We start from the raw sequence: 24,257 nt of genomic DNA, 5'->3' as shown, positions 1-24,257 counted from the left end.
TTCAGCATTTCTCAGTTATAGGATGCCCTACAGATATTACTGGGCTACTACTTCCCCAGAGGTGTATTTCAAAGTGAATGACATCAGCAGGCTTGCCAAAGAAGGGCACTGGAAGTTGTAGTGACTGTGAATGACCTCAAAGGCATTGCTCCCTACACAGACAAACATCCACACTTGTCATGTTTGGGAATAGATCTCCTAACTACTTTAACACACTACAGCATTATTACATTATAGGACATGCCATGAAGATGATTGGGCTACTCCTTCCCCAAAGGTGTATTGCAAAGTGAATGACATTAGCACACATGCCAAAGTAGGGCATTTGAAATTGCAGTGAGTGTGACTGGCCTCAAAAGCATTGCTTCCTACACAGACAAGCACACACACACACACACACACACACGCACACACGCACACGCACGCACGCACGCACGCACACACGCACACACACACACACACACACACACACACACACACACACACACAGTTGTCATGTCTGGGATTAGAACTCCTACATAACTATCTCATTACACTACAGCATTACGCAGTTATAGGACATGCCATGTAGATTAATGGGCTACTATGTCCCCAAAGGTGTATTTCCGGGTGAAGACATCAGCAAGCTTGCCATAGTAGGGCAATGGGGAGGGCAGTGTGCGTGCATGGGCCTTAACCCATTCATCTAGCGGCTGACACACCACAGTCAGGCACACACAGGTTTATATTCCACAGGTGCATGTATACAACTGCTAGATGACTACTGATTTGTACAGTCATGTTGCACACTTAGCAATAGCACCACAGACACTATAATGTTGAGGGATTCCAGAGACAAATGACTACAGTCATTGACATTTGCACATCATGTGGTTTTAGCCAATTGGATGTGTGCTGGGTGGGACAGTCCTCATGACAGAAGGCACTTTGTCACTGTCACTCTCTTCCACACATCTATGTATGTGCACTTTTGGCCTATTATAGTGTGTTGTCCTTGGATAAATGTGTGTATTCCTATCCAATGTGTGTGCAAAGCATGAATGGTGCATACTGAGGAATGTATGCACTAACATCTGCAACTGTCAGATTTGTATGGTAACCAGATAAATGCCACACACTCTACGGGTCTAATAGCTAACAAATAAGTAAATAGGAAAAATAAACGCTATAGTACCCACCACGTTGAAAAAATGCATTCAGGAAACAAGGCTGTAATCCATAAGGTAGTTTATTCACGATACAAACAAAATGATAAGCGCTTTCGCGTACTGCTACCGTACGCTTCTTCAGATCAATTTTAAAACCAGAACCATGCCCTTTATATACTGATACAGGGGTATCAATTATTCAATTATTAAATTGATTAACTGAAGAATTCCAGAAACAGTATCGGACCAAACCGAATAAACTTTTTAACAGCGAACAAAATATTAGCGGCCAACAAACTTGAAGGAATCCACACAGCCAGATCAATATTAGCGCTTTCTTTCACTTTTTATGTTAAACGTGAACTTCTTCAGAAAAAACGGGAGATCTCCCCTACTCTCGTTTTATACCAAATGACAGGAAATGATGTACATTTGTAATTTTCCAAGCAATTTACCAAATAATTTTTGATAGATATTAATAATCAAACTCGGCAATGTCTAATTTAACAGACATACATACATATGTATGTTTATACATACATGTGTAAATAGTATCTCACCTTTATCTACATATCAATTCATAAAATGTAATAATAGTACTTGATAAAAAATTATTATTTAAAAAACCTTTTGCAAATGATTGGTTACTTAATTTCAGACCTCTCTATACAATAATATAAAATAGTGATAAGTTATAAGAAAAAATATGATAACATGTATATTTATGTTTAAATAATTTTTGACTTTAAAAATGACAAATTAACTGATGCATGACAATTACACCTTTCATCATAAATGTAAATCCATTGTTGTGTTTTTTAATTTCTCATATAGATATTTCAAAATAAATAGTGAATACCTTTACTTCATCTAAAACATAACAGAGTCTAATAAAATGTTAATACACATACATGTAGATGTCTATATGTACAAGTACATATATGTATATGATTGTTTGTTTACTTATTTTCCATTCGTACCTATATCATGCAAAATAATTCCTCTATTACACAATTGATCTAACATAACAATCTATAATGTTTGACTTTGATTTTATAAAGTTAGTATTTTATATATAATAACTATAATTAATTACCTCTGTGTCAAGAAACATTTTATATTTATTACTTCATTCAACCCCGGAGGTTCATCCGCTCCCAGACACAACTGCCATAGTGTCTCTTTCTGTTCTAACTTGTTGTTTATGTCTCCTAATAATAAGCCCTTCTCAACAAAATCTAGAACAAAAAATTCAAACTTTTTGAAATCTGAACATAACTGGGAGTGTCTTGCTAGGGAATTGTTTCTATCTTTGTTTTTAATTGCTAAAATGTGCTCATAAATCCTACGTTTTAACACCCTCTTAGTTTTACCTATATAATAACTGTCACATGTCACGCAGGTTGCAATATACACCACGTGATCACTGTGACAGTTAAAATACTTCTGTGCCCAAAATGTTTTATTTAAATGTTTCAATGTCACAAAAGAGGTGTTACTAACGTAACGACATTGTCTGCAATCTTTACACGCAAACGTTCCTTTCTTGTTGCTAATTTCTCTTGTAGGTACCTTTTTTACATTGTTGTTATATTCTAAAATGTTTTTTATGTTGATCACATTTTTGTATATGAAGTTTGGTTTTAACCCTATACAAGACATAAGATCTCTGTTACCAAGAATTATCCTCCAGTTTTTTTCTATAATTTCTCTAATGAACCCCATTTCATTAGATATTGGAAGAGGGAAGGTGGTGTAAAAATCACTTCCATCTCTCCTTTTTTCTGTATTTTCAATTGAAATTTCTTGCATTGCTTCAGTGTTAATGGTGGTCAAAATTGGCTTGGCTATACCATCTCTAAGTTTTCTTACTTCTTTTTCTAACCTCTTTATCCAATGTCTTTTATAACCTCTTTCCAAAAACAAGTTTCTTAACAACAGTAATTCTTCATAATAAATTTTATCTTCTGATGTAAGCCTACTCAGCCTGATCATTTGGCCTTTAATGACATTTTTCTTCATATGTATTGGATGAAGACTGTCTTTGTGTAGGTATTGATTAGTAAAACATGGCTTTCTATATATTTTACTATGTAGAATTTTTTCTGTTGGGTCCATGTATAAACATATGTCAAGATAGTTAATTGACCTTCCATAACCACTGTGTTTGAATAACAAAAAACTTGTTGTCTTGTTTAGGTCATCCACCATGTTGTCAAACTCAATTTTGTCCCCTACCCATAGGAAAAACAAATCATCTATGTACCTACCATAGAAGCTAGCTTTCCCAAAATTTCGGTGCTTTTTAAGGTGTTCTTGTTCCCAATTTGACATGACAATGTTTGCAAATGCTGGGGCTACCCTGGCCCCCATTGCCACTCCAGATGTTTGTTTGTAAGTATTATTTTTGAACTTAAAAAAGTTATTATCTAGTACTATTTCCATTAGGGAACATACAGTACTAATTTTTGAGTTTCCCAAATCTGTATTACATGTAAGAAAATTCCTCAAATAGTCTATTCCCACCTCCTGATTTATAGAAGTATATAAGCTCTTAACGTCAAGAGTTACAAAATTTACTTCATCAAGTTTAAATTTTCCTTGTCTTAGACTTTCCAATAAATGCCAGGAATCTCTTATAAAATATTCAGCTTTTTGTGCTATTGGATTCAAAATGTTATCCAACCATATTGAAATGTTCTCAGTTTTTGAATATTTCGCTGACACTATGGGCCTAAATGTTAAATCCTCATTGTTATACTGTAACTTTGGAATACCAAATAAATTAGCCATCCTGGGTTGTTCTATCAACATAAAGTCATAATCTAAATTATCTACTTCTTCCTGACACATCATGTCAAACAATTGTGTGTTAACCCTCCTATGACTGTTCAAAATAAATTCTGTGTTGACTTTTGAATAATTTTTGGTGTCATTAAGCAGTAATGTGATGGATTTGCCGTAGTCCATTTTATTCATGACCACGATCTTTCCCCCCCTTATCTGCTTTCATGACTCTAATATCAAAAGTATGGGATAAATGAAACAGAGCATCACATTCTATTGCTGTTAAATTATCATGTACGTCACTACTGTCCATTTCCCTAAATTCTTTTTCACAGATTTTTTGAAATACCTGAAGTGTGTTTACTAAAGAGGGGTTAAAAGTACTTGGTCTCCTTAGTACCTTATTTTGCTCTAAATTATTTATGGCCACATCCTTTAAAATGTATTTTAAATTCAATTTACACATGAAAAGTCTGAAATCAACCAACAATTTGCCTATTTTGATTTTGTTGGACGGAATGAAGTTAAAACCTTTTCTCAAAACATTTTCACAAGATTCTGATAAAAAAAGTCACTATAATTAACGATGGTGACGAAAAAATCATTGACTCCTGGCGGTGAAATCACCACCTCTTTCTGTTCTTCCCTTTGGACTTCCCCTTGTATTGAGTGGAGTTGAACCACTTGGTAGTCCTCTTGGTTTGTGTGCCATGTGGGTGAAAAGGAACACCCCTCTGGTTAGTATTAGAATTGGAACTGACAACTTCGGCAAAACTAGTTGAGGCAAAAGCCTCCATGTTGTCAGAAACTTCAACATTTTCTATTGGCTGTGTGGATTCCTTCAAGTTTGTTGGCCGCTGATATTTTGTTCGCTGTTAACTGAAGAATTCTTACAATCAGGCAAACTAATGCCACTAAAGTCAACACCCCTCCCTCTACCTACTACATGTATATTACAAAATAAAACTAAGTACAATAGCAGAGTCAAAAACTCTTATTAAACATTTAGAACTAAAGACATTCATCTTAATATAGAATACTGTCTGTAGGGTGAAACAAGAAATTAAAAACAAAGGTTGTGAATATGAATATATGCAAATATAGGCACAACTCTATTACTATTCATACATAAACAATTAATGAAACCTTAATAAGGGATAAAAACTAAGTGACTAAAGTGTTAAATACTTATACAGCATAAAAACATATATATATATATATATATATATATATATGTGTGTGTGTGTGTGTGTAGAGCAGTATATAAATAATATAAAAATTAATACAAGTATCTAACTACACTAAAATACACTAAAATAAGAAGTATTTTTCAGTTTCATTTCAGTTTCAGACTTCTTACCCTTCAGAACTAACATCCCACTGACTGACGTGTTGTAGTCTGTCTGTGTAGGCCTGGGGGAGGTTGCCCATAGCCATCAATCAGAGGCCTTAGAACAGCCTTTGTTTGTGTTCGTCTATACCTGTCCTACTGGCTGAGACTGTTGTTGGGTATGTGAGCCTCCCTGACTGGCATGTGTGGGTCATATGGACACACATGTGGCCCAGCACATTTCCTGCAGTGGGATTTGTCACCTTGTCTAGTACTGGCTACTGGGGTGACACCAGTATTTGTTACAGATCTCATGCTGCCATTATAGGTGAATACTATCTGCTGGCATCCCATTTAGCCACCCGATTCCCTTGCATGCTCACATCCATACCATAGATACAAGTAACAACACATACTACTCCATTCAGCAATTGGTAGGAAGAGTTACTTACCTTGCGGCTGTGCCAGTATTGAGGATGGTGCTGGAGGGCTGACTATCTTGGATGCACACAGTACACTTCCTATACATGGTTAAGCACAGGCAGTGTCATGTTTGACATCCCTTTTACTGTAAGTGTGAGTCAGAGAGAGGTGTCATTCCCTGGGTCCCTACTGTGTCAGTGTACGTGCTATGCATTGCCTCTTTGCCATGACCAGGGCATACTGGGCATGCCTCCTTCTGCCTACTGGGGCAAGCTCAGGTTTTTCCTCCTCTGAGTCACTCTGCACCTGTGCAGGCCTTGGCAATGGTGGGGAGCTGTATGGTCCTGCCCCATGCTGCTCCTGCTGCAGCTATTTCCACAGGATCATATTGTGTAGCATGGCACATACGATGACAATTTGGGTACATGTAGCTGGTGAGTACTGCAAGGCTCCACCGGATGTGTCCTGGCACCGGAACTGTGACTTGAGCATCCCAAACACACACTCTATTATGATTCCGGTCTGTGCATGTGCCTCATTATGGAGTTCTTGTTCAGGTGTGTGCATTTCTGATGGGTGTTATCAGCCACGGCTCCAGTGCATAACCAGCATCCCCCACTAGCTGACCGTAAGGGATGTCCCCATTGGTAAATGTCTGGTACAGCTGCATCAGATGCCAGATATGGGAGTCATAATGTCTTCCAGGGCAGCCAGCACACACATTCATTATAATGCCCTGGGCACCATACACAGCCTGGCAGTTGATGGAGGGGAAGCCCTTGCAGTTCATGTAGACCCTATCTTCCTCACCAGGTAGTGCTTTGATGCATATGTGTGTGCAGTCTATAGCACCCATTAACTCAGGGTATTCTGCTATTTGGTGGAAGAGACGCATATTGCTGGCCAATGCCTCACGAGTGTTGTGGAAATATGCGTGCTCACTGGAATGTGCTGACATGGCACCCAGGAACTGGTGGAGTACCCTGGAAGCTGATACCTGTGAGATCCCCATGATATCCCCAGTTGAACTTTGAAAGGTACCCGTGGCTAGTATTCTTAGGCTTACACATACCTTGGTATCCACTGGGATGGGTTCCCCTCTGTTAGTTCTGTGTGTCAGCCGTGGCCGGCACAGCTCAACAATTTGCTGTAGGAGGTCCCTGTCCACCTATAGTGCTCTACTATCTCCAGCTCATGTAGCCCCTAGTAGGTTACCCTGGGTCTGTACACTCTTCTCCTTCTCCTCACTGTGGGTTGGTTGACAGCATTCCCATCCTCACCACCCTCAGCCTCTTCCGCATGTTGATTTATGATAGCTGATGCAGCCCCTATCATTTTGTTGCTTTTGTTTGTTAAAATTTCCCCCCTTGGATACACTGGTGGTGTAGAGTATGTGGGAAAAACCAGAGGGAAAGGTGTTTGCATAGCTTATAGTAGTGTTCTGGGCTTGGCTGCTGCCTGTGTAATTGGCTGATTCTGATACATTTCACCTGCCAGCTATACTAGTTCTCATTGATTAGCTTCCTACTGCTGTTTTCCCTTCCCATTGCCTTCTTGTTTAAGCCTGGGGGCGCATTGTGCAAACACACTGCTCAGATGTGCACAGAGCTGCTATTTCCTAGTTTACTTTTTTTTTCCTTTAAAACCAGGTGTGTGGCCCACACACCCACTTAGGCAATGTAAAGAGTGCTAGGCAACCTCAGACACACCCCCTTGCTTAGGTCTGCTAAGCTAAGGGCAAACTCGAGCCATAGGGCTTCAATAAGTTTACAGCATGCCTGACACTCCCCCTTGTGATGTCAGATAACTCTTAGGCTTAAACCATGCTATCCCTGCACTTACATGGTTGGGTGTTGGTTAGCATTGAGGGGAAATATGGGATTCAGTATCATTCCCCTCATTTGCATAGGATTGCCTGCTAATGCATAGTTACAGATCCCACACTGAGCCTTCCCCCTTAGCAACCATTGTTCACTAACCATGTTGTCTTCTGTCTGCCATTGAGTATAATGGCAAAATAGTGATTTTGGTTAGAATGCTTATTTCAGTTTTTTTTTATATTTTCGGCTCGATCCCATTTGTTCGCTAAGGCCGAAATCGGCTAAAAAAAAGGTTTTTTTTTTGCCAACTGTTTTCCATGCCAATGGCCATATAGTTGTCCATTGGCATGCTTTACGCATACTATGCTCCCTTTATTTGGAGCTGTCATGGGTCCGTTTTGTAGTTTGCAGAAATGTACTCAGCTACTAACTGAGTACATTTCTGCACACTACACTAGTCCTGCACGGCTGGCTGACAGCTTCCTGGATTGCAAATTTACCTTATATGCATGGGTTTCACCTGCAAATGGGGTAATTTGCATAAAGGAGCTGTGTCTGTGCAGGAATAGTGCAGGAGCGCTTGTGCATGTCCCTGGAGCTTATTCCTGGATCATAAGGTGGCCATATCGCCTCCAGGAGCTCCTGCACTATTCCTGCATGCTTTGCAGGGCTTGCTGAATCCGGGGTGCTATCTTTTGACAATTAATGGAATAATATAATTTTAGTGTAAAGTTAAAAAAAATAGGTGAATCAGTTTATACAAATACTAAAATTAAGGTTTTAGTAAATGGTTGGTTTAGTGAAAAAAAAAGAGAGAAAAGAGGTATAAAACAGGATGTCCAATGTGATATTTTGTTTATAACAGTTATGAATGGTGTGATAATATGAATGAATACACACACACACACACACACACACACACACACACACACACACACACACACACACACTCACACAATAAATGGGAGTAAACTGTCCTGTTATTATGTCTTATGCTGGTGATAAAAATATTAATAGCAAAAAATGAGAAGAAATGGGAAAATGGTTAGTAGTTTATAAGAATTAGGTTTGAATATTAATAAAGAAAAATGTAAGAATTTAGGGGGTGAAAAATATTTGGAAAGTATAAAATTCAGGAAAACAATATCAACTTTAGGAATTTAATTTGGAGAGTATGGTATAATAAAGGTGCAATGGGAGAAAATCTTAAGAAATTTACAGGGTCTTAAAGTTATTTGGCATAGGTATAAGTTGTCATTATATAAAAAAGTATACCTCATAAATACAATATGGATGGGGAAAATATATTTAGCTAGTGTATATATGATTTCAAGATATATGGAAAAACAATTTATTGATACCATTTTTCAACATATTTGGGGATCTAGATTCAGTCCAGTTAAAAGAGGAGATTTGCTTATGGAAAAAGACAAAGGAGTTTAGCATCTATTGAATCCTATAGTGTATGGAGCATCTGTAAAATAATATAACATTTTGAGATGGATAAGTGGGAAATAAAATAAGTTAGTGATGAAATTATTTAAAGAAAAATATAAGAAAGTAAGGAATTTAATTAAAATGAATAAAAGAGAGAAGGAATGGAAAATGAAGAGATGAGGCTGTAACAAGAAGAAATGAAAGCGTGGAAATTAAGTACAGATAAAATGAAAGAAAATAGGAACAGCTGGTACAAAATTATTATAGCAAAAATATGTGAATCCTTGGGAATATTTAACAAAAGAAAAAAATGAAACTATAAAGCAAAGAAATAGATGGTATTTAAAAAATGTATATCAGAATTTTTATGGAAGTTACACATTAACAAATTACCTGTTCAGGAAAATATGTCTTACAAATTAATGAGAAAGTTTGTTGATATTGTGGAAATATAGAAACATCATAACATATTTTTCTGACATGTGAAAGTTAAAATTTTATAACAGATAATACTTAAAAAAATGAAAGATTATAATAAAATAAACATGGAAATGATTATGTTTTTTATGGAAAGCATAGTAAATAATACATTAATAATGAGGATAAAAAATTGGTAGAATTGGATAATTTGAAATGAAGAGTTAAATGAAGTTATGTTTAATAGGAAATTGGTATTGCCAAATATTATAAGAGAAATTAATTGGTGGTTATGAAGAAAAGACTGGGGGTCTGTATGAATGTAAAGCAATGAAGCAATGCAACATGAAAGAAATATTAGTTCATTGTATACATATGTAAATATGTATATTGTATGTAAGTTGTAAATAAAAATCCCTTTCTGTAAACAAGAGGAAATTGTGCTGCTACACGGCACCAGAAGGCTACTATTACAGTTCTGGGAATTCCAAGGTGTGAAAGAGTACAACACAGATGGAGACAGGAACAGGAGAAACTTTGCTGGAGGGAGCATAATGAGATGAAATTGGATGATTGGAGACAAAAGTGCTGTTAGATTTTGTGAATGAGGCAGAGCCAAAGGATGGAGAGGAAGCATGGTGGAGTGTAATGGTTGAGAGAGTATTAAAAGAAAAAGAAACTGAGAGGTTAGAAAGAAAAACAACAGCCAGTAAAGGGAAAACATTGGAGATATTCTTGGCTGGTGGTGTAGCCAGTTTTAAGGGTTTACCTCTGTAACAATTTTTTTTTGTTAAAGAAATATGTATTGCAGATGCAACACGGCAAGGAAGAATGGGAGAAGAAATTGAGAAGGGGCAACATTTGAAGTTTTTCAACAGCCACAAAGTGACCAGAAGTAAGAATAAAAAGTAAAAATAGTGGCAGTGTTTGAACCAATATGTCATTATGGATAGTATTATTCTGCTACTAAGTTTTGGCATTAAAGCAAAATAGCATTAATTCATTTGGAAGATGAAAAACAATTGTGAAGTGATATCTGAGAGATTTAACTTGCTGAAAAAATTATGACTGAGACTGAAAACAAAATGTACTAGCAGCATGGATAGAATATTTATTTCAGAGTTTACAGCTACAGTCTAAAGAGAAAATAAATATGTAATTTATAACTTCAAATATGAATGATCATGAGTTAAAACTATTTTTTCATTCACTTTAGTAAAATGCATGAAGATAAAAAATGTGTGGTGAAAGAAAGGTATATGCAATAGGGTTGGTAAGTGTGGGTAACAATGGATGTTAGGAATGGGAAATGCAGCATATTTCAAATAAAATAACTATGAATGTTAAGAGAAGATTTGTTGAGTACTGTGATCAACCTAAATGATGTTATTTCTGTGAGGATGAAAATCATTTAGTACAAGACTGTAACAAAAAATGTGTGGTCAGTATGGGAGTTGAAGAAAATAGCATAAAAACTCTAAGTCTTTTTGTAGAAAATGTAAAGAATTTAAGCACTTCTGGTTTAATTGTTCTATATTTGGAAAGGAAAGAGAAGATGAAGGGGAAAGTGCAGAAGTAAGGCAAACAGTAGAAATATTACAATGCTAGATGCTGAAATAGAAGGTGGCATAGATGCTTGGATACCAAAGAAAGGTTAAACAATGTAAAGGTAGTGAGAGAAAAGTTCAAAATGAGGTGATTAATATATAAAAATAAAAGAGATTTGCAAGTTTAAAAGGTGAAGTTGAAGAAGAGACAGAAATGGAAACAGTAGAAGGAAAAGACAAGACTGTAATAAATTAATCAGTGGGAGGCTTAGGAAAGGAAGAAAAGAGAAAGGAAATCTGTAACTAAACCATTTAGAAAAAAGGAAAAAAGATGATATAGGAATTTCAGCAATAAATGGGAGTAACATTGGAAACAATATAAAAAGTTTGGTGGTAGTGGAATGGTGTAAAAAAATTGATTTTTTTTTGCTTGCTAGATACCAGATGTAATGCAGAATATAAAAAAAAAAAGAATACAGGCAGTATAGGTGGAGGGCAAATTGTTTGGTCAGTAGGAAACTGTACAGGTTTTACAGTAGAAATCCTTATAAAAATGAAGAAATAAGAATTCTAGATGTAACAATAGTATTACTAGGGAGGTTAGTGATATGTGCTATAACAATGAGACAAAAATATATAAGGTTAATAGTGATTTATCCATATACTAATCTGATGGAGAAAAAAAAAAACATTTGCTTGAAGAAACTAAAATTTGTGTTATTAAATATGTTGGTAATGTATGCTTACCATCTATGGGACAGTCCCTGTTTGGGCAGTTGCATCCTGCAAAAACAAAAAAAAAAATGAAAAACAGCAAGCATCCTGAGATTTTAAGGAAAATTTTATTTGATAACTTTCTCTTAAAGGTTATATAAAAGGCTTATTTTGCATCTGAAATAACTTATTATACAAAACAGAATAACTAAAGTTCTACAACAGAGAACTTTTATTTTGGAATAAAGAGAAGTATAGTCTTTTGCAATGGTATATGAAACAACTTATTATTACATGTAATAACAGGAATAACTGGTTTACTATCAAAATGTTGAAGTAACGTTCATCAAACACAGGAATGCTGAAATACGGTTGGACAATTTCCATGTCGCTGAACTTTACTTAAGCAAGATAGTTGTATCAGCGAATGCCACTATGCATTCGCTGACACGAACCTCAATGTTAGGAGTACAGATTGCAGTACAGTGCTGACTGGGAAATCCATCCTTTTCCAAACTGTAGTGCAATCTCAGAGTTGGAATATTTATTTAGCAGGGGGTGTGAGGGGGTGCAGGCAGGCTTCCCCCCTGCAAAATAGTGAATTTGCAGGGTAGAGGCTAGACTTACCTTAGTTCCTATGTGGACATCACATTCGCTATTTGATCTAAATGTCAAATCTGCTGAATCTGTTCAGCAGATTGAACATTTAGACCTAATTAGTGTGCAGGAATTCAACATTATGGTTTGACATTCAAAAAGAAATTTGTTTTGAGCATCAACATTTTGCTAGTAAACTGGAATAACTAACATTCTACAACAGTGAAATTTTATTTAGAAAAAAGTGAAGTATAGTCCTTTGTGATGGTTATAGGTATGGTTCATCAAACAAAACCTCATGTTTCAATACAAAACTTTCCACTTTGGGCATTTACTAAAGTGGCAACCCTGCCATAGTCATGGTAGAAGATTTTAACCGTGGTCTGATGAAAGAAAATGGAAAATAACACATGATAGTATAAAATTAATGGAAATAATAGAGGTTATAAAGATTTAAAAGTAGGGAAGAACAGAGAATGGGCATATAAAAGGAAACTTTTTAAGGTTGAAATTAATTATAAAGTTTACTGTAAATACATAATGGGATGTACAGATGACACAGTTCTCAGATCATAGAGCAGTATGAACTTGAATTTGGGAGGAGTACAAACAATAAAGGAGGGAAAAGTGATTAAGTGATTAATTTCAGAGTTTAAAAAGGAGGAAGAAATGAAACAAGAGCAATAAATATTACAGAAAGATTGTAGGAAAGTGATACTTTTTTAAAACCTGGACACAATGATGGGTTGTGCATAAGCAGAGGTTTGAAAAATATATTTAAAAGCAGAAAGAAGATTAAAAATTCATATAATGAAATATAAATAAATTTAACAAAATTATCAGAAAGAAGACAAGGAGGCAACAAAATAAGGTAAACAGGAAACATGGATGCAGTAAAAGAAGAGATAAAAGTAAAAAAATCTTACATAGGTATTTTTGAAAGGAAGGAATGAGGGGTTTTGTGCTTATTTATGAAAATAAGTACAAATAAGATAATGAAGGAGGGATGTTATCTTAGATGACAAAGTGGATACAAAATACAAACAAAAAGATATTATAGAGGTAGTAGAGACTTATACAGAGAAAATGTATGAGGAAGAGGTAGTGTATGGGCAAGAAGAATGGAAAATGAAAAAAATATCTGAAAAAGTAAAGATCTTTTTTGAGAAAATGATATAACAGTAGGAGAAATAGAGAAGGTGATAAAAGATGGTAATAATGAATCAGCACCATGATTGAATGATATAAGATTTGAGTATTATAAGGAAATAAATAAAGATGAAAGAGAAGTTTTTTTAATATTAATTGAATTGATGAAGGATGATGTAATCAAAGAAGACGTGGTGGAGTGATGACATTTAAATGGAAAAAGGATGACAGAAAGGATATACAAAACTTGACAGCTATAATACTAGGGAATATTAACTATTAAGTATTTATAAAAATTGTACAAAAAAAGGATGGAGAAAATATTCAGTAAGGTAGTAGGAGAAGGGATCTATGGTACTAAAGGTAGAGCGATAAAAGAAATGCTAATTGCAGTGAATGAAATAGCAAAAATGATAACCACATCGCCACAACAGTCAGGAAATCCTTCTATGTGGCACACCTCATCACTAAGGGCTTTTCATCCAGAAAAAAGGAGGTCATTGTCCCACTGTACTCATCCCTCATTAGACCCATTATAGAGTACAACGATCTGTTTGGTATGTACCTCACAAGACATCTGAAACAGTTGGAAAGGCCACAGAAATACCTCCCTAAAAGAATCACAGGCCTAAAGCAGATGCTCTATGCTGACCGTCTAAAAAAACTCCAGCTATACTCTGTGGCATATTATCTACTCAGAGGCAATCGCTGCTTAACATACAAGGCCATGTCAAACCCTGAGCTGTTGGACATGCTCCACTTAAAGAAATCCCAGTCCCTCAGGGCCACATGCTCCACGGATCTAAACCCTGTCCTCACAATGAACAAAACATGCTGGAGAGATAGGTTCCTGACCCAGAGACTCCCCATACTCTGGAATAGACTGCCCATACATGTCAAGCAGAGCACCTCCTTGGACCTCATCAAAAGGAACCTTAACAATTGGATGGGAGATTGGAAATTCACCCCTGGGATCATGTTAGTCACCCTGCTAGACAGGGGTCCAGGGAAGTAAACATTGTGGGAAGAAATATCCAGGGAATTGTTATGGATAGGCTTGTATAGGCCCTAAGGTCGATAGCCTAGTACCAACCTATGAACCTATGAACCTATGAAAGAAAATAAAGAAGTAAGACTAATAGCATATGTGGATGGATGGATGGATGGATGGATGGATGGATGGATGGATGGATAGGAAAAAATAAGTATTAAGAGAGGAGTACTACAGGAATGCCCAATATAAATGTGCATATTTATATTAGTAATGAATGCAGTAGTAAAGACACTTGTGTATGAAATGGGGGAGGCAAGATGGGAGATGGAAAGAAATGCTATATTGCTAGTATGTATGACATATACAGATTACTTAGTTCTAATATGGAAAATCAAGAAATGGATATTTGAGGTTGTAATAATGACTGAAAAGCTGTTAAAATGCCTGTCTTCAGTTAACCAAATAAACTCAGTGAGAAAAAGGATAATTTATAATAAAAAAAGAAGGTGGTTTAAATTAAAAAAAAATCCATTGGTGCATTTTGCATCTATGCAATTATTTTGGGTATTGAGAAAAGTAAAAGAAAGGCAAAAAGAAATGATTACTAGGGAATTATATGAAAAATATAAAAATGTATTGGAAGAAAAATAGGGAAAAGAAAAGATAAAAGGACAGAATGGAAGAAAAATAATATGAGAGTACAATGAAAGTATGGAAGTTAAACAAGTTTGACGGTAAAATAAAGGAATGGTATAATATTGTTTTAGAAAAAATGATTTTGGTGCACCCATAGATAGAAGTAAAATAAGAAGAAAAAGGAAACAAAAAGAAGAATAAACAGGTTTAAACATTTTTGTGGAGAAAAATATTTTTTTTTGTGGAAAATATTATTAGACAAGTGACTGGGGAATGGCAATATGAAATACAAGATGATGGAAGAATGAAAATGTATTCTTGGATTGCAAAAAGAATAAAAAATTTAGAAAAACAAATGAAAAATTAATATAGATGGGAAGGATTTACATGCATAAATATGAATGCGATATTGTATGGAAACTATGATAAAGTAAATAAATCTGACAGTGATTAATGGGATGAAGTACTATTTGTAACAATATGGATGGTGTGGAGAAAAAAATAATGTGAGAATTTGTTAACAAGAAAATGAAAGAGGTGATGCATTAGCTGAAATAACAAGATAGTTGTAGAATAAAGGGTGGAGTATAGAGGACTAATATAAAAGTAAAAAGATTGAAAGAAACAACATTTTTAGTTACATCATTTTGTGTTAAAAACTTCTATATCATTTTAAGTATGAATGCAAAACATGAATGTAAATAACTGATTTGTTGTTTTATATGATAGGTGATGTGAGATCTTTTATGTCCATCAGAGTGACCATCCACTCAAACAGTTGGGATTTCATTTTAACATCTTATCCAAAGGACAACATACTCAGGAGCATAGCACTCCCTTTATGCTGTACTGCAGCCTCAGCATTTCATCTGTCTGGTGTGCAAATAGAACCCACAACCGGCTGCACCCTAAGTGAATGTCTTATCTGACACTAGCCAACCTTTTTTTTTTTTTTTTTTTGGTTGTTAATCAGCTTCAGCCACATTGACGTAAATGGGTAGCTACACTGTAAATTGTTATATTTTAAAACACTAGCATACAATAAATGTATACATAAGACTGATGACAGGAAATGAATACTAGAAACTCTCACATTTGTGAATGGGCAAAGCTCTAAAAATATCATATCTGTGTTTCATGTTTCATTATTTCACATCATTTTCATTTTAAATCTCTAGTATATCATTTACATAATTCACACACTCCATTTTCTGAAGGTTTCCTATAAACTGTGTTAGTAACTTATAGAAAGGTAAATATTTGGCATACTCAGTTCTGACTAATAAACTGAGTAAGACATTAATTTGGCATGTTCATTTCTGACTCCTAGTTGAAAGCAGCAGCAGATTTTGGATGCTTGTGTATCTGCTTGACATTCTGTGTGGATGGATTGTATGCAGGCATGCACATGAGTGAGTGAGTGTGTGTGTGTGTGTGTGTGTGTGTGTGTGTGTGTGTGTGTGTGTGTGTGTGTGTATGTGTGTGTGTGTGTGTGTGTGTGTGTGTGTGTGTGTGTGTGTGTGTGTGCATGTGTGTGTCTACTCACATGCATATGTGTGAATGCATGTGTGTGTGTGTGCGCGTGTGTGTGTGTGTGTGTGTGTGTGTATGTGTTTAAAAAAAGAAATATGCTTCTACAAATTATGCTATAGTGGTAAACACAGCACATAGCTTATTAGCTTTAACAATGTTATGCAGTTTCACACAAAAGAAGTAGAGGAATGGTATGAATTCCATTTTCTGTTCACAGTGTACATCAAATTTCAATAAAACATTTTTCATCTTCATTTCTCCTCATTCTTTGGAAGCAACTCTCCCTTTTTTCCACTTATGTATTTTTTATTAATCTTGTCATATGCATTATAAAAAGATAATTCAAAAGTGAGACAACCTCAAACACATGTTCATCATCAATATTTGTCTCTTTTATATATCCAGGTGACTGCAGCTTTTTATTCTAATGCTTAAGATGTACTGTGATCCATAGTCAGTGAATTACCTCAGTGACAATATAAGGCACCAGCAAATATTAGCATGAAATATTTAATATTAGCTGTGGAAGAAAGACAAAAGGTAAGATGTAGGTTAATGTTGGTATTACCATGGGTTCCATGCTTTAAGCCAGAGTATAGCTTCATCTACAAAATTCATCTATTAAGGCAAGTCATGAGTAAATGTGGTAATAATTATAAAGGCACCATCCATATGAACACCCAGAGCAAATATCCAGTGTACTATTTTGGTCACCACTGGATGTTTCACAATGACTGATGAGGCTACATGTCCAAGAGGTTAATTAATGTCATATCGTTGCTGATTACAAAACGGACATTTGACATTAACAATAGTAGTTCAATGTACAAAGATTATAATACTGAAAAATGGGAAACTTTATTTGAAACAAGTTATGTGTAAGAAGAAATGTGAAATGTTAATGATTATAAAGAGTTAAATGTTAATAGAATGATGAGAAGATTTACACCCAATAAACTTTACTTTGCTTATCTTTGGATTGTTGGCGGTACAAAAAAACACTGGAAATGCCTGAAATTGGTGATAGTTAGTTTTCCATGTTCAATAGCCTGGCACATGCCATTTAAGCACTAGGTAGCTGAAGTGTAAAACAGAATGGAGAATTTGAAAGGCCAAGATAAAAAGTGTGCTGTTGCAGTTAGTTGCTATCAAGCATAAGGTTGTCAGAAAAGTCTGATATAGAATGGGGATGTAGGAGAAGAAAAGGGGTGCTGTTTAATGGATGTCGTGAAGCCTAAGATGGCACAATGGGAAGGTTTACAAAATCATCACTTAGAAATGAGATGGTATATAGATTGTTATTGTCCATATCAGAGAAGTTCCAGGTTTTATTGATGCAAATCACATGGGTTGCCTCACACACACACACACACACACACACACACACACACACACACACACACACACACACACACACACACACCAACAGAAGTGATGAAGAAAACTTACTATTCCTAGTTTTTTCATTACATCTAGCCTTGGGTTTCTGTGGCTTACAATTTTAGTCCAGAGTTATTTTGGTGAAATCTGTCTAAATGTGAAAACAAGACAACAAGTAGTGACTATGACATTTATATCAAACATGAAGGGGCTTTAATGCTAACCAGTCAAATTGTGTATATGGATCATTATTCAGATGCAATGTTTTAAAACAGGCTGCACTCAATGGCTACAACTAAACAGTGTAAGAGGCATAAAATGCAATTATCTTGACTTTCACAGCTGTGCTGAATCTTTTTTTATGATGGCGTGTTTACTTTCTTTTACAAATCCTGAAGAAACAATAACTGAGTTGAGACTGTTGCCACTTCAAGTCATTTTGTGAAGTAAATGATATTGACTAAATGGAATTTATAAATCTTTGTCACTCTGCCATCTTGGAAGAGGTTGAAGGTGAAAGGGAGGAGCAACTGGACACCCAAGGAAGAGGAAATGTGTCTTTATGGAATGCAGCAGGACAGGGATAGTATCCTTCATCTGCTTGACTATGAACATTGATGAGCAGAATTATGATTTAAGTGGGACACTGAAAATGAATTTCAAGAGCAATACTTAATCTCTACTTGGTTGGCCACTACAGTTGATTCATAGGTAATTATTAGGCTAACAGTTCAACTGGGTCTTTTTCAGCCTAGCCATACTTTCAATGGTTAGAATTAAACCCTGTACCTTGTGTCTGTAAGGTAAACACCTTAACCATTATGCCACTCCCCAACCCAAAATGTTAATAAAGCACCCTTATTCTTTTTGATATGTGCCATGGGATTTATTTTTTATGTCCACCTGAGTGACCAACAAATCTACCAGCTGTGATCTCATTTTAATATCTCATCCAAAGGACAACACACTGAGGAGTATAACACTTCCATTATGCTGCTCTGTAACATCACCAGTTCACCTAACTGGTGTGAGAATAGAACCCACAGCCTTCTGTGCCGCACGTAAATGTCTTACCTGTTATTCTACTGTCACACTAGACTCTAGTGTAGAATGATTAAAAATGAAATATATGCTACTTTAAAGTAGGTCTCCGTACATTTACATTTTATATAACAAATATAAGTAATTTAGAATTATTTGACAAGGGTTGTGACAGCATATGCATTGTCAGAAACTACTTAAGCATTTATTTTATAAATGAACAATCTGATTGGTATTTACAGGAAGATGACCAAAAGCTGACATTAGAGTTGATTAATTTGGGACAGAGGATGTGGTTACAAAGACTAATGTTGGAATATATTACTTACTAATTGACTTTTATATATTTTCTTATTGTATTGAGAGCTGCAGCTCATGTTCAAGAAATTTAGACTGTGATAATTTTCTGCTATAATCTGCAAATACTGTATACATCTTGCATATTAATGTTGAGCATTTTCATATTTTACAAGCAGTTATTGAAATTATTTTACTAAGACTATGTATAACTGTGTGCTTAACTATGCTATTTCAATGACAATTATATATGAATTGTTTAAAAACCGTGTATTATTACACTGGGACATAGAAAGATAAGAACAATACAACACAAGCGATCACAGGGACCACAGAATACCTAGCCTTGTACAGCTTTAAATAGATACCCTTAAAAGTTCTTACTTTACAAGCTCTAAATGGCATTCACTGCACAAATCAAATAGGGCTATACATGATAACCCTGTTAGAAATTTGAGTCTACCCAACCAGTCTTTAAGACAAGCCCTAACACAAAGTACTACTGACATGTAGTGTTAGCTTAGTCTATAGGCCAGGAATACATTGAGTTAGGAGACTATCCCTCAAGGACAAAGTACTACTGACATGTAGTGTTAGCTTAGTCCATAGGCCAGGAATACATTGAGTTAGGAGCCTATCCCTCAAGGACAAAGTACTACTGACCTGTAGTGTTAGCTTAGTCCATAGGCCAGGAATACATTGAGTTAGGAGCCTATCCCTCCATAAGGCTTGCTTGTTTGTGTAAATGTAGGTCCCTAATATTGGTATATGCAGAGCCATTGTTTTTGTGACAAATCAGGAAGTAAAATAGGATTTGTTCTTTTTACACCTTGAAAAGTGAGATGCAGAGGATCGCATAGCCATTGGTAGACTACTGAGTAGAGGGAGAGTTGTGCTGGTCTATACAGACAGTTAAAGGATTTAAGGGCTTTATTATTTTGTTTAGTTATTTATGTATTCATTTATTTAATAATTTATTTTTTGGTTAAAAATCACTGGGGCCATTCCTCTTGAGTGATGTGGTTGGATTTGTACTTACCACAGGAAGCAGTGTATTTTGGGATGTGTTCGATTAGGGAAGAGTTTAGCGGCAATGGGAGTTCTTTGTAGTATGAATATATTCCCTGAGAAACTAACTGAGCCAGTTAGAAGGATTTCCTGACTATGATGAAAACAGAATGAGAAATAGTTATCCACATAAATACCCAAGTCCCTTATGACTGTGTCTGTCTGAAGAGGAGAACCATTCATAATATATGGGATGGAAGCAGTTTTTTTTTCTGAACACTAATATGCTGCACTTTTTTTTGCATTTAGCTTCAGACCATTTTCAATGCACCATGTATAAGCTCCTATTAGAACAGTTTAGAATCAGTAGATGAGCAGAGTAGAGAGCCCAGCATACAGTCATTAGCAAACCTAGGACACCATTCTTTACAGGTTCAAAGCTAAGTACTAGACAATAAGTCTGCAGACCATTACAAGCCTAGCCAAAACCCTTATTCAAAAGTTACCTCTAGGGTCATGGGAGGCAAGACAAGAGAGACCACAGAAGAATTTAATTCTGTCTATCAAATTATCTAGGTTTATCTTGAAGGTGGCACATGTAGTACTCTGCTTGATGTAGTAGAAGTTTGTTCTAGAGCTCAGGAATATATTGGGCTATGGATCTACCAGCCCATTGTCCCTTATTTATCAACTGATGAAAGTTTAGTTCCTTTAAACAAGTAGTTGAAATAACCTTAGTTCTGCAAAGGAATAGTAGGTCAAACAGGGTTGGATCTTTCATGGCTATGCACAAATCTCCACAAAGGAATCTGTAAGAGAAAGAGTGCAGAGAAAAGGACTGTCTGTCTCACTTGATAACTAGAATTTTTGAGGTCACTGATTTTTTTAATTATGAATGTCTAAGGTTTCTCATGTTGTATGATATGTTTAGACAAATACATGCTGGAAGGTGATTCATATTCAATAATGAGTGTAATAAGATATGAGAAATGCTAATTAGAACTTCTTGGTATCTACTGGAGATGCCTTTGGAAATCAGATGAGCCAGATAAAAGCTTTCTGAACTACTATATAGATGTGATGGTCAAATGATAAGGAATTATCAATTACAGGGCCTAAATCCCACACAACAATGTCTGACTTGAAAGGTGCATCATCTACATTGAAACTAAAAATGAACTAAGCTACATTTTTTACATTTAATGTGAGACCATTGTTCTTCCACCAATTATTAACATGGTCTAACCAATGTTGGAGTAATTGGAGTCAGTTGAAGAATGAATAACAGCACCCAATTTACAGTTGTCTGGAAAATTAGTTAACTATAGGCCAGGAGTGCTGGTCTAAAGGTTGAGAAATAAATGCCAAATAGGAGAGGGCCCAAAACTGAGCTCTGTGGGACACCCTGGTTACTCTTTTGTGTTCAAAAGTGGCACTTGTGACTCTAACCATGTGGGCTTTGTCAGGCAACCAGTTAGCTACCCATCAAAAAGTATAAGGCTTTATATTAAAATTTACAAGTCTATTAATAATGCCTGCGTAAGGAATTGTGTCAAGTGCCCTGGCTATGTCTAATTATGCTGCATGCACTGCATACATACTATCTACTGCTCTGGTTACTTTTTCAAAGAAATTAATATGGATAGAGAGGCAGGATCTTCCTTTGACAAATCTGAATTGATAAGAGTTCTTGGTTATGAGATTCTCAGTATCCAGATTAATGAAGTCTGAGATAATGCATTCCATAGCTTTACATATTGGCTAGTGAGACTAATGGACCTATAGTTACCAGGGTCTGTGTTTGGGTCAACCTTGTATAATGGCATTTAAATGGCTGTTTTTTAGGCCTCAAGAATGTAACTGTTGGGCAGACTTTGATTAAAGATGTTAAGCAGTGGTCCAGGAAGACCACATTTGTCACTGATAATCAGGAAACCTGGTATGTCATCAGGGTCCATGAATGATGTACTATTAGCTTTTGAGAGAGGTCTGTATCAGCTTATCAAAATGTATCTCCATCAAATGCTTCTCCATCACAATGAATCACCGAAATTCACTTCCACGAACCATGGAATTTTTCCTTGGGTAAGGAAACACTTACCCCTGTAACACATTGGATCACACACCACATTAAATAAAACTCATCAAAATGGGGTGCTTCAACACCCCCACATCCCCGATGTGGGGGGATGCGCACTCACCCCAACTATCTATCTATATATAAATGTATACTAACTAAAGTGAGGAAAAGGACAAAGTTGTCATGTCGGCCAACTACTTCCTCACCCTTGGAAAAATTCTGCAATTCTTGGAAGTGAATTTTGTTGATTCAGTGTTGATGGAGAAGCATTGGAAGGAAATACATTTTGATAAGGTAATACCGACCTATCAGAGGGCTTTGAGAACATGTTCCATAGTCCATAAAGGGTGTGACTAGTATTATGGTGCTAACCCTAACACTGCCCCTTTACCTAACCCTAGTCCTACACCTTACCCAGTGGCGGCTTGTGCCATCGGGCTGCAGGACTGCAGCCCTCTCCCCATCTGTGGAAAGAAAAGGAAAGAAGCTGAACATTTTAAAAAATAAAATATTTATTTTTGTATTTTTCTATTACTATTAATTTATTATACTGGCTGGCTTCTACTTAGTTGCGAGTCTGATTGACTCGCTTAGTCCCAGAACTCGAACTGCGCATGCTCAGCGAGTTCCGGGTTAAAAAAAATAGTTTCTGTAAATCTGGACTGCTGTAAAAGCAGTCCGGATTAAGGAGAGAAGGCATTAGTGTGTGATGCCCAGAAGTCTATGCGGATTTAACCACAGTAAAATTGAAGGAGATTGGACTGCCATGTCTACAGTCACGTAGGTGACGTGGATGACTGGATAGCTACTGACTGGTTCTCGCTCTCCAGCATGAGAAACAGTCAGTAGCACTGTAGCAGCAGATAGTATCTTCACTTTGGTCAGACCTCAGAGTTCATAACTTCAATCGGGGATTAGATCTGACAAATTAAAATCTTCAGTTCATTCAAATATAACATCTTCTACTACTTCTGTCAAGACAATTTAAGGTAATTATCCTTATTGTTCAGAAAATGTATGTCAAATGCTAAAGTTGTTCTTCTGTTATCTTTTTAAGTGAATGAGATTTGTCTTCCCTTTATCTGCTGCTGGATATGTACTTATATATATTTTTTTTATTTTACATTTGTTGACCGGGCTAGTCCAGCTGGATATATGTCCATTTTCAGTGGAGGCCCGGGGAGAAAAGCTCCACAAATTACAACAACATAAAAGGTCAAGACAAAGACAATAACAGTATAATTTGGTACATAAGTTTTAACAATTATAGTACAAGCCTAAGATTATATATTTTATATTTCAGTAGGAAAAAGGAAAAATGTATCTAAGAATAGATGAATAAGACTAATACATTTGTATTAGAAATGGTGTAGTACAAATCTTTATAACATATTACAAAATTAGATACACCTAGTAATTTATGATAAGAGATACTAAGGTCTCACAAAAACCTAAGAAAGAAAAACACTAGAGATCAATAGATAGAGTATAGAAGAACAGCAAACAAGGATGGATTTCTAGTGTTATTTAAGACATAGGTTGTGATACTATATGAAGGTGTTTGATCATTCCACAGTATGTACTTATTTACATGAGAAAAAATCCTAAGGAAGGTTAAGCTCACTAAAAATTAGTGAGACAACACAAGATCATGATCATGGGAGGCTAGGAATTGTGGGAGTCTAGTTAATAGTTAGGTACTTAGTCTGGGTTAACACAGGGGCATAGCCAGTGTGATTTGAGGTAGGGTTTAAGCTTGCTTTTAAATAAGCTGACATAGGATATTGAGGTTAGCTGGCTTGGGAGGATGTTCCAGGCTTTACCTACTGTATTGGAGAACAAGGTGTCACCAGCTAAGTTGTTGGATTTTGATATTTGTACAAGTAGGTTATTAGCTGAGCGTAAGGTCTTGAGGTTAT

This window comes from Protopterus annectens, chromosome 3.part1, assembly GCF_019279795.1.
Source record: "Protopterus annectens isolate FY-2018-M chromosome 3.part1, PAN1.0, whole genome shotgun sequence".
NCBI lineage: Eukaryota > Metazoa > Chordata > Ceratodontiformes > Protopteridae > Protopterus > Protopterus annectens.
Note: the sequence above shows the minus strand (reverse complement) of the source record.